We start from the raw sequence: 17,122 nt of genomic DNA, 5'->3' as shown, positions 1-17,122 counted from the left end.
AGCTACTTCCTTTGCTCAAGATGGTAGTGTGGACGCTTTTAAAGCCATCTTTGTGTTGCTCATATATGGATTAGCTTTGTTCCCTAACATTGGCGGTTTTGTTGATGTTAACGCTATTAGAATTTTATTAATTGGGAATCTTGTGCCTACTTTGTTGGGTGATATGTACTTCCCTTTTCATATACGGAATTCTAAAGGTGGTGGAAGTATTGTTTGTTGCATTCCTCTTCTTTACAAGTGGTTTATTTCGCACTTGCCTCAGACACCTGCTTTTGTGTAGAACAAGCAATGTCTAAGGTGGTCTCAGAGATTTATGTCTCTCACTAATGATGATATAGTTTGGTATGATCCTTCTTTGAGCAGTTTGGAGATTATTGATTGTTGTGGTGAATTCTCTAATGTGCCCCTCATTGGTACACAAGGAGGAATTAATTATAACCCTACTTTGGCTCGTCATCAACTTGGGTTCCCCTTGAGAGACAAACCTAATAACACTTTGTTAGAAGGTCTTTTCTATCAAGAGGGTAAAGATCCCCAACATTTGAAGCAGAAGATTGTGCATGCTTGGCATAATATGCATAGGAAAGGAAGATTCGAGTTTGGCCTGCGCAATTGTGTAGCTTTGGAGGCTTACACTCTTTGGGTAAAGAAGAGAGCTTTGGGGTTGAAGATGCCTCATCCTTGTGAGAGACATATGTCTATGGTTGTGGTTGAGCCATTAACTCTCCCTAACCAAGATGCAGAGGAGTTGGAAGACGCACTTGCCAAGATGAAGTGGGAGAAGGATATGTGGGAAGAGCGTTTCCATGCTTTAAGCAAAAAGCATGAAGAGTTGCAGCTTGAGTCTAAGGACAAAGATGCGCTTATTGAGCTACTTGAATACCGAGTGACAAAGAGACAGAGATAGCTGAAGGTTTCATCTTCCTCTAGCATGCCTCAGCCTTTCGTTGCTTGGAAGAAGATTGTTGACCAGCTTGTCCTCGAGAAGACTCAGATGAAGGCTTCTTTCGAGACCGAGATCCAACGCATTCGAAGGAAGTACACACCTACATCCAGATATTCTGATATTGTTGTTAGGGATCCTTAGGATGACTAGTCTCCTTTTCTCTTGTATTTTTCATTTGGTTTTTGTAATTGTACTCAGTGTAATCCTTCCAATTATACAAATAATAGAGATTTTTATGGTCATATCAAATTGTTGCAATTGTTGTTATGTATTTATATTTGCAAATAATATAGTAAGTTCCTTGAAAATAAAAACAATCAAGCATTGCATTTTATGCATCATTTGTATAACAGGTTTCTCTTTCGCCAGATGTCTCATTGGTGTTTCTTCTGTGCTTCAGCCAAGTTGTCTCATCGATACAATACTTGCGCCAACCACTCCAGAATTATGGAACATCTTGATCAAGAGAATAGAGATTTGAAAGAGGAGATTTCTCGCCTGACTGCCATGATGGAGTCAGTTCTAGCCGCACAGAGCCAGTCTTCTCCAACGCCTACAACTCCTCCTCCTTAGAGGAATGTCATTTCAAAGGTGGCTACCTCCACCATGCCTGCACCTACTGCTCATTTCGCACCCAACATGCCAACCGGATTCCCGTGGGGAATGCCTCTCAACTTCGTGCCTGAAGGCTTTGCACCTACATTTGCTTCTATGTCGGCATCTAGCCCAGTCATGTATGTGCCACCACCTGTCGTGCACACCTTGCCTCGAGTGGAGGACACCGTTTATCATTCCGAGCCGTCTGAGGGCCCGAATGTATATGAGAAAATGGATGAAATGAAGGGTCAATTTTTTGAGCTGCACAAGGAGTTGAAGACCTTGAGAGGTAAGGACCTATTTGGGAAGAGTGTTGTTGAATTGTGTCTAGTGCCGAATGTGAAGATTCCAGTAAAATTCAAAGTGCCTGACTTTGAAAAATACAAAGGGAACACATGTCCACTCAATCATTTGGTGATGTATGCCCATAAAATGTCTACCCAAATAGATAACAATCAGCTGTTGATCTATTACTTCCAAGACAGTCTGACCGGTGTTGCATTAAGATGGTATATGGGGTTGTATAGTGCGAGCATCCGCACTTTCAACGATTTGGGGTGAAGCATTTGTAAAGCAGTACAAGTATAACGTTGATATGGCTCCCGACCGATATCAGTTGAGATCACTGTCTCAGAAGGATAAGGCAATGTTTAAGGAGTATGCTCAGAGGTGGAGAAAACTCGCTACTCAAATCAATCCTCCTTTAGAGGAAAAGGAGATGACCAAGATTTTTCTGAAGACCCTTAGCTCATTTTATTATGAGAGGATGATTTCTAGTGCCCCCAGTGATTTTACTGAAATGGTAAACATGGGGATGAGGCTAGAAGAAGGTGTCCGAGAAGGACAGTTGTCTAAGGAAGAGGTATCGTCCAGTAAGAGATATAACAAAAGTGTTGGTAAGAAGAAGGACAATGAAGCCAATGCAATTTCAAGTGGGAGGAAAAGGAGGCCTCAGATAAGAAGAAGTCAACCACCCCGTCAATATCATCATCAAGTATCATCAGTAATTCCTGTGTTTTCAGCCAGTCAATCAGCACTAGCTTAACAACAACAACGTCAACAACAACAACCACAACAACAAACAAACACCTACAACAACAACAATACCAACAATTATCAACAACGGAATTTTGAGAGGAATAAGGTCTCTTTTGACTCGATTCCGATGACCTATGCAAAGTTATACCCATCATTGGTTCTCAAGAACCTGCTACAACCGAGAAATCCTCCGCAAATACCTGAACCATTTCCATGGTGGTACAAGTCGGAACTCCGATGTGCTTTTCATCAAGGGGCACCCGGACATGATACTGAAAACTGTTACCCACTCAAGTATGAAGTTCAGAAGCTGGTAAAGAGTGGAATGGTGTCCATTGAGGACCGTGCACCCAACATGAAAGCTAACCCACTACCAGCCCATGGAAATTCATCTATCAACATGGTAGACGGCTGCCCTGGGGAGTTCAAAGTGTTCGATGTCCGCTTCATTAGGAGATCATTGGTGACAATGCACAAGGATATTTTTTTGGTGAGCGATTGTGAGCGTTGTAAGTTTAAGGAGTGCCTTAGAGGGGGGTGTGAAGGAGAATTAGCGATCCAAAATGCAACGGAAATTAAATTTTTTCTCCTTTAGTGATCCTTACAAATGGGCATGATCAGTGATAGAATCGTTACCTCTTGTGACGATTGAAACGATGACAACGCCTCTACTCAGTCCACATAAACATTGAACGATGACAACGCCTCTACTCAGTCCACACGAACGGATTCCTTCAATCTCAGTGCTAGCCGCTACGAATGAAAGCTTTGAGTGAGAGAGAGAGAGAAACGAAATTGCAACTACACTAATGCTTTTGCACAAGGGTTCTATTTATAGAACCACTTGTGTGGGCTATAAGCTAAAAAGCCCACTTAAGTGTATGTAGCCCATATCTTATAATATGCCAAAATCACTTAAGCGCGTGGTACCTTACCATATTTCGTATTCTACTTAAGTACACCGTACCTTACGATGTTCTATAATTCACTTAAGTGCAATGTACCTTATGGTGTTCCTTAGTTACTCTATATCGCATCAATCCATCCTTTGTGTGTGACCCTATAGGTTTTCACGGCATTGGCAATTATATTAAATCACGCATTTAACATAATAAACAGTGAGCGGTATCTAGCAACACATCACTGCTACCCAAGACACGAAAATGTCATGTGATCTGACAAATCCTTCTGTGATAATACTTATGTGTATAATTACCCTTTTGCCCTTATGTCTATATTGAACACAAGGCATAGACCGTGTCATCCTTGTCTAGTTCAATATTGGGCTCATAGACATTTATCCTGTTACATAGGATGGGCAAATTCCATCTAGGTCACTCATGTCCCTTAGCATGCTTCGTGGAGTACCCATCAACTGTCTTTATGGTCATTCAGTTACGGACAATGTTTGATCAGCAATAAGTCACTCGACTCTACATCTAGGGTCCATAGTGGTTTCAGGTCGAAGGGTGGTATACACCATTATCACCATGAGAATAACTTATGACACTTTGCATAACATTCTATATAGTATTCTCATAGCGGGTCAATCCAGTATAAATAATACTCTTAATATTCATACCTATGTTTAAGACTTGATAACTCCTTATCCATGATCCATGAGATGTGATCATCAGTCTATATACATAATAGTCTTAATGCTTTAATGTTATCCCACTTCACAATAAAGCTCGACTACAGATACTTTAAGAATAGTGTCCTTATGTTTAATGTGATCTCATGATTCAGTCATACTTGATACATTAAATGGACTAGCTATTTTAGGGACTTTATTAAATAAACATAGTAAAGAAAAAGCCTTTTATTATTAATAAATAATTCGATACAAGTACCAAAAGCATTGGCCTCTAGGGCTTACACCAACAGTGTGAATGAGGCACTTAGACGATTTTCCGGATTTTTTACGGTTAATTCATTTTTACTTTCTTGAGATGCTTATGTGATGAAAAGCTGTAAAGTGCGGAAAGTAAAGAACACCATGATGTATAGTGGTTCCCCTCACAGATCGAGAGTACTCCATTCCCCTTTCAATACGAAAGAGAATTCACTATAATGTTAGATTCCTAGACAAGACACCTTAAGGCCTCTCTATGTAATTCTAATACACCAAGAACAATCCTCTTTGATTTACAATGTTTAAAGTCCAATCGAGACTCAAATTCTCACAAAAGGACCTCTTGTGTCCACACACTGGATAGCAAGGATAAAACCTTACAAACTTATTCTTAACAATCCTAAAAATAAGTTGTAATCAAGAGATACAATTCTGATTTTTGTAGAAGATGAAATAGTTGAAAATTTGAAGTATATCAATTTATCAATTGATCTTCTCCTTTGTAACACTTAATTCTCACAATAATTATACAAGTGTTCTTTGTATGAAATGAAACTATGATGCTTTAAAAGAAGGTTTATGCAAGGTTCCACTCTTAAGAAAATTTGGAAGAACACTTAAAAAATGTTTGAAAGAATATGAGTAATTGATTTGAAATTTTTGCAAGGAGGTGAATTTGAAATCTCAAAAAATGATATATATGTGTTGTCTAAACACCTCCTCAGATGGATGCAATTACCCAAAGGATGTCATGGTTCATGGTAAAGAAAATAGAAAAGTTTCCATGAAGAGATGCACTGATTTTTGCCTCTGGTTCAGTGCTTGTGCTTGTTTTCAAGACATAGACCATATTGTAAATTAGAAACTTTAGTCTTATGTCATTGCATTTTCAAACTTCTTTTCTTAATCAAACTTGTAAATATACTTAACTATATTTGACATAAAATTTTCAAAAGCCAAAAAGAACTAACTCATTCAAGCCATTTTTAGGCCTTTGTGCCTTTCAAACTTAATTTTTGTTAAAAACAATGCATCCACTTTGAAATTTATACCACGAACTACGAGGTTTTGATCCCTCATTTTTATGTTGGTACGTAGGCACAAGTCCGAAGGTCTTGTTAAACACAAAAAATATATTTAATAAATTATTTTCTCATCTCCCCATTCTATTTTGCAAACATCATTTGTACAAAAACACATATGCACACAAGAAAAGGCTCCCTAGGAGTACCTAGGACACTTTGGGTGCTAATATCTTCCCTCTGTGTAACCAACCCCCTTACTTGTAATCTCTGGCATTTTATTAGTTTTGATTTGAAAACTTCTTATTTATGGGTTTTATTCGTACTTTTCCCTTTTCCCTTGGAAACAATAAAAGCGCGGTGGCGACTCTTGTTATTTGATGTCTAGCTTGCCCATAGCCTGATGATCATGAACTTATCGCTACAACATACTAATGTTGTATTAGTGTTGAACCTATTTGTTATACATCACACTATGTTTTAGTAACTTGGCATAGTTGTTGGTTTGTCTTAGTTGAGTTGTAAATTTAACATATTTGCGTATACCACTCTATGTTTCTGTAACTTGGCATAATTGATGATTTGTTTTAGTTGAATTTTATTCAACATTCATCATTGTGTTTATTGAGTGTGTCACTTGGGATTATTGATTAAAATAAAGTGAGATTGGTTCTCATATTTAATGGGAGACTTAAGGAGAAAGTCATTAGGATTAGGGAAAGGCATATAATTTCATAGGGTTTGAAGGTTCTTATAAGACTAATTGTTCTAATTCAAAATAGTGAATTTTATTTATTGGATAGAGTTCCCCTAGAAATAGGTGTATTCATCGAACTAGGTGACCAATCTCTTGTCTTATTATTGTTGTCAAACTATTCTTAAACTAGTTTTAAAAGTTGGACAAGTTATCTTAACATCTGGTCCAACATTTGTCCCATGAGGAACAAAATTTCAATTGGAATCAGAGCAGGAACCCTATTATGTTTGGGTAAGCTCTAGGGATATATTTTATTTTCTTATTGATATCATGAAGGATGAATGGTCTATCAATAAACCACATGTTTTGAATGGCACCAATTATTACAATTAGAAAGCTAAAATGACTGTCTTTCTCAAATCTTCAAACAACAAAACTTAGAAGGTTATGATTAAAAGGTGGAAACATCCTGTGGTTACTTCTCAAGATGGTACAATAAGTTTGAAGCTTGAAGTTGAATGTAATGATGTGGAAGATAATGAAACTCTTGGAAACTCTAAGCTTTTGAATGTTATTTTCAATAGTGTTGACAAGAACATGTTTAAATTGATCGACACATGTACTGACGCCAAAGATGCTTATGAGATTCTCAAAACTTTCCATGAAGGCGCATCCAAGGTTAGGATGTGAAGGCTACATCTCCTCACTACAAAGTTTAAGAATTTGAAGATGAATTTATCGCTGATTTCAACATCAGACATGGAGACATTGCCAACAATTCATTTTCCTTGGAAGAGAAGATGTCATAAGAGAAGTTGGTCAGAAAAATCCTCATATATTAACCTAAGAAGTTTGATATGAAGATAACAACTATTAAAGAATCTTAGGATTTAAGCACGTTAAAGGTTGATGAACTCATTGACTCACTTCAAACCTTCGAAGTGGCTATAAATGGAAGATCAGAAGAAAAAAAGAAGAACAAACATATAACTTTGGTGTCAAACATTGAAGAGGATGAACATCAAGGTGGAGAAAGTCTTTCAGAGGCTATATCATTTGTTTGGAGAAAGCTTAACAACTCTTTGAAGAAACTTGACATAAGATGGAAGATAAATATCCTAGACAAGGTGTTAGATACCAGTACCTTGAACATAGGCAAAGGAGTTCAATGCCATGAATGTGAAGGGTTTGGTTACATTAAAGCTGAATGTCCTACTTTTCTAAAGAAATAGAACAAGGGATTATCAATCATTTGGACTGATTTTGATGATGAAAGTGAAGGAGAAATAGCTAATAAATGGATGGATTTTGCTGGGAAATATGACTTTTGAAGTGAGTATAGTGATGAAGAGATATCACCAGAAGATCTTGTTGAAACATATAGAGAATTTCTCATTGAATGTAGGGAATATTTCTTGAGAGAAGAGAAACAAAAGAAGACCATAAGTTCTCTATTCCTTGAAAAAGAGAAGCTTGGTTCAACCATTGTTGGTCTGAAAGCGGAAGTCACATTGTTAAAGTCCAAACTTGACAATATGAAAAAATATGTTCATATGTTGAATAGTGATTCTGATATGTTATATGAGATATTGGAGATTGGGGAGAAGAAGGCTATAGGGTTTAACTATAGTTCCATGAACAAAAAGGTCAAATTCCCCACTAAGAATTTTGTTGCTCCTGAAAACAAAATTGTGTTTTTGATGAAGGACCACATGTCCAAGAATCCCACTCAACATATGTCCTCTTGTATCAAAGGCAACAAGAAATCATCTTGGAGGTGTCACCAATGTGGAAGATATGGCCATATAATACCCTTTTAAGACTATATGGATATCCTTAGTCTTATAGTCAAGCAAGGCGCAATATAAAGAAAGGGAAGAAACTCAAGCCAAGAAGGTTTAGAAACCGAAGGAATTTATCACTTATCTTATCACTCATACATCTCTCAGAGTTTCATCTAAAGAGGTCTATTATTTTGATAATGGATGCTCGAAGCACATGACTGATGAAAAATATATTTTGAAGAGTTGAAACCCTACTTTAATAGTTAAGTTAACGTTGGTAATGGATCTATAGGAATAACCAAAAGCATAGGAAAACTAGTTAGTCCAGGTTTTCCTTATCTTGATGATATGTTGTTGGTAGAAGGATTAACTGCTAACTTGATCAGCATAAGTCAACTATGTGATCAAGGTCTAAATATTAGCTACAATAAGTCTGAATGTATTGTCTCTAATGAAATTCTGGTATCAGATATGAGATGTCGAAGGTAATGTCACGACACTAATATTTGAACAATACAAACAGGATAAAAGATAAAGAACAGTAATGCAAGAGACACAAGCAATTGTTAACCCAGTTCGGTACAAACTCACCTACGTCTGGGGGCTACCAAGCCAGGAAGGAAATCCACTAAATAGAATCAGTTCAAAGACTCTCAGTAAACAACTTCAAGTTACAGTCTTTTCACCTAATCTCTACCCATGTGACTTCTACCTAAGAACTCTTAGATATGAGATCCTACTCACCCCCCCCCCCCCCCCCCCCCAATCACAACAGTGATATAAAACAAGAATTACAATGAAAAGAAGACACTCTTCAAAGACACATACTTGATCTTACTTAAAAGCTTCAATCAAGTAAACACACACTCATGCTTCAATGCTTAGAGTGGACAAATTATAACTCAAAAATCAGACCAATTCAATCATCTATGGATGAATTGAATGGCTTACAATTCACACGACCACACAAGACTAAAACCCTTATTCTCTCTCAATATTTCTTTCGTTATTTCTTGTGTATCAAATCAGGTTTTCCATGTCCTTTTTATAGAAGCATTTGGCTGGGCTTGGACATCATGAAACCCTAAAACTATTTTCCATTCATATCTTCTCATGATAGTTGATTATATCTCTTTGGAAAATAAGTTAATCTCGTTGTAATTACTGATTGATAGCGTGTTCAATCATCTTATCAATCATACACAGATTAGCATTAAAAACGCAATCATACATTACATAACATTCAGACTGAATGTTCTGTATACAGATGTCATGACATCGGGTATGACATCTCAGTAAAATCCTGCATACTCACATTTTAAACATCCTGCAGGTACATGTTATCTTATGTTAAGACAACACATGTGACAACTTGTGAACAATCTTGGTTTTACCAAAATTGCTGCCAACACTTAGAACCAACAAACTCCCCCTTTGACAAATTTTGGCTAAAACATATATCAGTCCATTTGTTCACAAGAGTAAAAAACATATCAACAGTTAAGCAGCAACAGAAGTAATAACCACACAATTACTAGCTATAATAGCAACTAGTAATAAACACACATTAAACACATATGTGCTTCTTCTCCCCCTAAGTCTGTTCAACACATACATCTCTTTCAACAACACCTGTAACATTCAGAATCACCCCATTTGACATCTCCTTCAACATCACCTGTACAACACAAAACATTATTCTGTTCAACATCAGTTGTCATCTGTTTAGCCTAGCTACTTCAACACATATTAACTGCAGCTCTCCACATATTAACTTCTCCCCCTTTTTATTCAAAATAGACCAAAGAGACCAATTAGACAAAATAAATGTCAATTTGCCCAGCAGAGAATGTCACATAGAATGTTATAACATATAAAATATTAAAACAAATTGTCAGGTGTTACAGAACCATAATTATATACAACTATATCAGCTGAGATAAAAAGAAATCCAGAGAACTCACAAAGAGAACCCAAAAATTACATCATGGCATCAAACAAGACTGCCAAAAAAAACATTAAACATCATCATAACAGAGGGACCATATTCACCACAACTCAGTCTGAGGAGCTAGCATCTTCTTCACCTTCAGATCCAGAACTGCCACTAGATTTATCTTGAGAATCAGACCTCTCACTTTAGGTGTGGGCATCTGTTTCATTGGCTTCACCAACATTATCCATGTCTCCCTTCTCCAAGTTATTAATCAGAACCTCTAAATCTTCTTTCCTAGCCTTAGCCACCCTTATCCCAGTCTCCAATTCCTTACAGGTCTCTTTCAGTTCAGCAATCAGGCCACCTTGAGAGGCTGGCTTCTTCATCGCAGATGTCATGACAATGTCATTGACATGACTGCCTTCTAATATCTTGTAATGAACTGACAATTGAGGTTTTCTTCTACTAGGGATATCACTTGTGCTCAAAATACCAAGTTGCTGGCTTAGAATTATCCCACAAATTATTGAGGGAAAAGCAATTGGCAGCTTCACTGCATTTGTGGAAGCATGTTTGACAATTTGTTCAAACATGAACCTTCCATAGTCAAAATTAAGCTTGGTTCCAATAACAAATATAATCCTTCCAAGAGTATTAGAGATTGTTGAGATGTGGTTTGTTGGTACCCAGTTGGCTGACCCTATCTTATGCAAGATAGCATATTTCATAGTTAATTTGCCAGCAGAGAGATGCTTTTTGCTTGGCCACTCCTTGACCTGTCCAACAGTGATTTTCCTACAGACTTCATTGTTTGTGGCCTCTAGTTCAACAACACCTTCTGTTCCTCTTCCTAGGAACTTATTGATCACAGTAGAAGAGAACCTTACACACCTTCCTCTAACAAACACCTTGTAAAACTCTTTGATGTTCTTGTCAGCAATATCCTTAAGGATGTTCACCATAAACTCCTTAACAAGACCTTCAAAATATTGGGGTAACCCACTAACTGTTTTCATTACACCAGCAGACTTGATCAATTCCATAACCTCCTTAACTTCCACAACATCCTTCCCCAATTCTCTTTCCACAACAACTCTCCTCTGTATTACAAATTTCCACTTGGCTGCACCATCTTCCATATGGAAGGAAATGTTATCCAAATGCACAACAGCAACCTTGGCAGGAGATTTTTTAACAGTTTGCTTCTTGATAGGAGAGATGTCTGGGACATCGTCTTCAACATCATCCTCTGAATCAGAACTTTCTCTGACCTTTCTCTTCTTTACCTCCACTTTACTCCATGACTTTGAAGGATCTACAACAGTAGCCTTCTTACTAGTTCTGGCTGTCATCATCTCAGCCACAGACCTGCCTTTCCTGGTCTTCATTCTCTTTGCAACACTTGGCTTCAAGTGATGAAGCAAGGTGTTATCTTCATCATCTGAGATTTCTTCTTCCAAGTCAATCACCTTCTTACCAGAGTCATGCTTCTGAGAAGCATCTACAGGTTTCTTACTAGGCACGGTTTGCCCTACAGAACACAGTCCTTCTGCAGCAATATCTTTCTCTGACCTAGATGAATCATCATCTTTCTCATTTTGAGGTTCCACTCAGGTGAGGGGTCCCTTCTAGAAAGAGGAGTCGAAACTCCCTTGACTGAGTGTCCTTCAATTAAGATCCTCGTGACCAAATTTCTAATGACACAAACAGTATGATGCTTGTCATCTTTAGAGGTAGGGTTATCAGAACTGTTTCCTTGAGTATGTCCAGCAGTTGAGGATGGACCAGGTGCGTCTCCTGGGATTACTGATAGGGGAATGACTTCCAAAATGTCCTCATGAAGAAAGTCCATGGATGATGTTCTTGCTTTGTGCGCAGGTTTTGAACCAGAAGATGAAGGATGTTGTGACATCTTGTTGAGCTTGTGAAAGTATTTTTATTGCCCTAGCAGAGATGGTCGATACAGTTTGATGAAGATGGAAGTGATTGAGCTCAGGTTGCGTGTGAGAATGCTATAGATGGTAGTTCCAATACTAGGTAATGATTTACCATAAATGGGGAACTTTCTTTTAAGTGGGCAGACAATATTTTTATTACCTTTTCCGCTCCAAATTAATTGCTATAAATTCTCATGGATACAAATCCCTAATTTCCCTCTTAAACATTCAAACTGATTAGCATCCAAAGCCTTTGTAAATATGTCAGCTAATTGCAATTCAGTAGTAACATGCTCCAAGGCTATGGTTTTCTCTTCCACTAGTTCTCTAATAAAGTGATGGCGGATATCAATGTGCTTTGTCCTGCTGTGCTGAATAGGATTCTTAGAAATATTTATAGCATTCAGGTTGTCACAGTACAATGTCATGACATCTTGTGTGACATTATATTCAGTCAACATTTGTTTCATCCAAACTAGTTGAGAACAACTACTCCCAGCTGCTATGTATTCAGCTTCAATAGTGGACAGGGACACACAATTTTGTTTCTTACTAAACCATGATATTAAGTTGTTCCCCAAGAAGGAACATCCTCCTGATGTGCTTTTCCTATCATCAGCACATCCATCCCAGTCAGCATCACAGTACCCAGTCAGCATAGACCCATATCCATGAGTATATAACACCCCATAGTCACTAGCGCCATTGACATATTTCAATATTCCCTTCACTTGGTTTATGTGACTGACTTTTAGTTCAGCTTGATATCTAGCACAAACACCTACAGCAAATGCAATGTCAGGTCTGCTTGTTGTGAGATATAGCAGACTTCCTATCATGCTTCTGTATAGACTTTGATCTACACTAACACCATTTTCATCTTTGGAGACTTTCAGATGTGTAGGAGCATGTGTCCTTTTATGACTTGCATTTTCCATGCCAAACTTCTTAACAATGTTTTTGGCATATTTGCTTTGAGATAGAAAGATAGAATCTTCCATCTGCTTGACTTGTAGTCCAAGGAAATAAGTCAGTTCTCCAATAAGACTCATCTCAAATTCAGACTGCATTTGTTTAAAAAAATGTTCGACCGTCTGATCAGACATCCCATCAAACACAATATCATCCACATATATTTGGGCCACCATGAGTTTTCCTCCTTCATTCTTAACAAATAGGGTCTTGTCAATACCTCCCTTCCTGTATCCATTGTTAATGAAATTCTGGTATCAGATATAAGATGTCGAAGGTAATGTTACGACACTGATATCTGCTAACACACAATGGATAAGATAAATAGAATGGTAAAGCAAATAACACAGGCAATTGTTAACCCAGTTCGGTGCAACTCACCTACGTCTGGGGGCTACCAAGCCATGAAGGAAATTCACTAAAATAGAATTAGTTCAAAGACTCTCCGTACACTTCAACAAGTTAAGTCTTTATCACCTAATCTCTACCCGTGCAACTTCTACCTAAGCACTCTTAGATACGAGAACCCACTCACTTCCTACAATCACACACCAGTGATTTTAAACAACAATCCCTTGTGAAAAGAAAATACTTTTCAATTACACACTCTTGATTTTACTTCACAGTTTCAATCAAGAAGACACACTCTTGATCATGCTTCAAAGCTTTGATTAAGAAGACACACACTTGATCTTGCTTCACAGCTTTGATCAAGTAGACATACACTCTTGCTTCACGGCTTTGATCAAGTAGACATGCACTCTTTCTTAAGAGCTTTAGAGTGACAAATTACAACCACAAATCAGTCCAATTCAATCATCAATGGATGACTTGAATGACCTACAAGTCTTACGACTAAACAGACACAAACCCTAGCTCTCTCTCTATATTTCGCTCAGTCTTGGTTGTGTGTTCAAACAGGTTTTCTAAGTCCCTTTTTATAGAAGCACCCAGCTGGGCTTGGACATCTTGAAAACCCTAAATCTATTTTCCAATCAAATCTTTTTATAACAGTTGTGTAGATCTCCTTGGAAAATAAGTAAATCAGGTTGTAATCCATGATTGAATGCGCCAGCTAGCCATATCTTCAATCATACAAAGATTGCCATTAATTGTGCAATCACAAAACACCAGACATTCATACTGAATGTTCTGTGTACAGGATGTCATGACATCGGGTCTGACATCCTGGAAAAATCCTGCATAATCCAATAATTCCTTTTATAACTTCTAGCAGGTACAACCATATCAGACGCCATGACATTGTGTATGTCATCTGAAACAATCCTGCATGAACATGTTTTTCAATTAAGCTCCAGCAGGTACATCCAATATCAGAAGCCTTAGCATTGTAAGTGGCATTCTAAAACAATCCTGCATGCACATGTTCTTGAACTCCAGCAGGTACATAGGATATCTTATGTTAAGACATCACACATGACATCTTGTGAACACTCTTTGTTTTACCAAAATTGCTGCCAACTCTTAGAATCAACAAACTCCCCGTTTGGCAAATTTTGGCTAAAACATATATATGTCCTTTTTGTTCACAAGGCAAACCATCAGCAGTTAAACAACATAACAGAAGTTTAATCAGCGGCAGAAGCAAAACAATTACTAGCTATGGTTACTAGTAATACACACATGCACAAGGGTACTTCTCCTCCCCCTAAATCTGTGCAACAACAACAAAATTACTAGTTATGGATGCAACTAGTAAGACACACAAATGCACAATGCACAAGGGTACTTCTTCTCCCCCTAAATCTGTGCATGCAACAACCATAACAGCTACTGAACTCCAGTACCTGTACCAGCCAGAATGTCATACTGACATCTACTTCAACATCAGCACCTGTGCACCATATCAGACATCCTCTTTAACATCTGTTTTTAGCACCTGTGCACTTCTTTCAATAATAGCTGACCTTCTGTCCAGCCACATCCACATCCAACTTCCATATCAGCACTTCTCCCCCTTTTTAGTCAAAATTGACCAAAGGTGACCCTATAAAACATCAATCTTTTAGCATCAGAATAGCTTCTATCCACACAGAATAGTCCTTGCCACCACACAGTTTTCCCAGGTAGAAATATCCTCTGGGATAACCACACACTCCTTGGCTTGCTATAGGTTCTCATGAACACAGATCCCCAACTTCCCCCTTAAGCATTCAAATTGATTGGCATCCAAAGCTTTAGTGAAAATGTCTGCTAATTGCTTTTCAGTAGTGACATGCTCCAGAGTTATGATCTTCTCTTCTACGAGTTCTCTGATGAAGTGATGACGAATGTCAATGTGCTTTGTCCTGCTATGTTGAATAGGATTTTTGGATATATTTATGGCACTCAGGTTATCACAGTATAATGTCATGACTTCTTGTGTGACATTGTATTCAGACAACATCTGCTTCATCCAAACCAGTTGAGAACAACTACTCCCAGCTGTTATGTATTCAGCTTCAGCAGTGGATAGAGAGACACAGTTTTGTTTCTTGCTAAACCATGAAATCAGATTGTTCCCCAAAAAGAAGCATCCCCTAGATGTGCTTTTCCTATCATCATCACTTCCAGCCCAGTCAGCATCATAGTACCCAGTCAACATGGATCCAGATCCATGAGTATACAACATCCCATAGTCACTTGTGCCATTGACATATTTCAATATTCTCTTCACTTGGTTTATGTGACTGACTTTTGGTTCAGCTTGATACCTAGCACAAACACCTACAGAAAAAGAAATGTCAGGTCTGCTTGCTGTGAGATATAGGAGACTTCCTATCATGCTTATGTATAGACTCTGATCTACACTGACACCATTTTCGTCTTTGGAGATTTTCACATGAGTAGGAGCAGGTGTCCTTTTATGGCTTGCATTTTCCATTCCAAACTTCTTCACAATGTTCTTGGCATACTTGCTTTGAGATAGAAAGATAGAGTCTTCCATTTGTTTGACTTGTAGCCCAAGAAAGTAGGTCAGTTCTCCAACAAGGCTCATCTCAAACGCAGATTGCATTTGTCTAACAAAATGTTCAACCATATGTTCTGACATCCCACCAAAAACAATGTCATCTACATATATTTGTGCCACCATGAGCTTTCCTCCTTCATTCTTCACAAACAGAGTTTTGTCAATACCTCCCTTTTTGTATCCACTGTCAGTGAGGAACACTGTGAGTCTCTCATACCAAGCCCTGGGAGCTTGCTTTAACCCATAGAGGGCTTTCTTTAATCTGTACACATGTTGTGGAAGATTTGGATCTGTGAATCCTTTAGGTTGTTCAACATATACTTCTTCATTTAAGTAGCCATTCAGGAAGGCACTTTTTACATCCATTTGAAACAACTTGAATTTCAGAATACATGCCACTCCAAGAAATAGTCTAATGGACTCAAGGCGAGCTACAGGAGCAAATGTTTCATCAAAGTCCACTCCTTTGACTTGAGTATATCCTTGAGCTAGTAATCTAGCTTTGTTTTTAGTAACAACCCCTTGTTCATCAGATTTATTCTTATAAACCCACTTTGTTCTTATGACATTTACTCCTTCAGGTCTAGGAACCAATTCCCATACTTCATTCCTCTTGAATTGGCCTAACTCCTCTTGCATTGGATTGATCCAGAACTCATCAGTCAAGGCTTCCTTGATATTTCTGGGTTCAATTTTTGACACAAAGCAGCCATGTGAGATTACTTCCCTTGATCTAGTGGTGACTCCTTTATTTAGATCTCCTATGATAAGATCTTTGGGATGATCCTTCTGAATTCTGATAGAGGGTCCCTTGTTTATTTTGTCATCTTCAGGTTCAGCTTGAGGAGGTTCTTCTTCCTTATTTCTGTCAGAGTGGTCAACTGGAGAATCATTCAGAGATGTCTCAACATCGTCTGTGACATCCGTCTGTTGGTCATCAACCACAACATTAATGGATTCCATCAATACATTAGTTCTGGAATTAAAGACCCTGTAGACTCTACTGTTTGTAGAATAGCCCAGAAATATTCCTTCATCACTTTTGGGATCCATCTTTCTTCTTTGCTCACGATCAGGCAAGAAATAGCATTTGCTACCAAATACATGGAAGTATTTGACAGTAGGTTTTCTTCCTTTCCAGACTTCATAAAGGGTTGTGGGAGTTCCTTTCTTCAATGTCACTCTGTTGTGAACATAGCAGGCTGTGTTCATGGTTTCAGCCCAAAAATGATAGGGCAATTTCTTAGCATGAATCATAGCTCTGGCTGATTCTTGAAGAGTCCTATTTTTTCTTTCCACCACACCATTTTTCTGGGGAGTGATGGGGGATGAGAACTCATGATGAATTCCTTATGAAGAGCAGAATT

Source organism: Lathyrus oleraceus, chromosome 3, assembly GCF_024323335.1.
Source record: "Lathyrus oleraceus cultivar Zhongwan6 chromosome 3, CAAS_Psat_ZW6_1.0, whole genome shotgun sequence".
Classification (NCBI taxonomy): domain Eukaryota; kingdom Viridiplantae; phylum Streptophyta; class Magnoliopsida; order Fabales; family Fabaceae; genus Lathyrus; species Lathyrus oleraceus.
This window is presented reverse-complemented; position numbering follows the sequence as displayed.